The following is a 776-nucleotide window of genomic DNA, read 5'->3' on the forward strand; positions in this document are numbered from 1 at the left end:
GCCCCAGCAACATTCATGGATTTGATGAACCGGGTGTTCAAGCCCTACTTGGATTCCTTTGTGATTATGTTTATTGATGATATCTTGATCTACTCCCGCAGCCGAGAGGAGCATGAGCAGCATCTTCGGATCGTTCTTCAGACTCTGAAAGCCAGCCAGTTATATGCTAAGTTCTCAAAATGCTAGTTTGGTTGAGTTCAGTTGCTTTCCTGGGTCACGTTGTGTCAACAGAGGGTATTCAGGTAGATCCTAAGAAGATTGAGGCAGTTCATAACTGGCCTAGACCCACATCACCTACAGAGATCCGTAGTTTCCTGAGATTGGCAGGTTATTACCGTCGGTTTGTGGAGGGATTCTCATCTATAACAGCCCCATTGACTAGTTTAACCCATAAGGGTGCCCCATTCAGATGGTCAGACGAGTGTGAGGCGAGATTTCAGAAGCTCAAGACTACTTTGACTACAGCACCGGTATTGGTGCAACCCTCAGGTTTAGGATCTTATACAGTATATTGTGACGCATCTCGTATTGGTCTGGGTGCGGTATTGATGTAGGGTGGCAAGGTTATTGCATATGCTTCGCGGTAGTTGAAGGTTCACGAGAAGAATTACCTTGCCCATGAATTAGAATTGGCAGTCATTGTTCATGCGCTAAAGATTTGGAGGCACTATCTTTACGGCGTGCCATATGAGGTATTCACGGATCATCGGAGCTTGCAGTATTTGTTCAAGCAGAAGGAGCTCAATTTAAGGCAGAGGAGGTGGTTGGAGCTATTG

Source organism: Nicotiana tomentosiformis, chromosome 12 (assembly GCF_000390325.3).
Source record: "Nicotiana tomentosiformis chromosome 12, ASM39032v3, whole genome shotgun sequence".
NCBI lineage: Eukaryota > Viridiplantae > Streptophyta > Magnoliopsida > Solanales > Solanaceae > Nicotiana > Nicotiana tomentosiformis.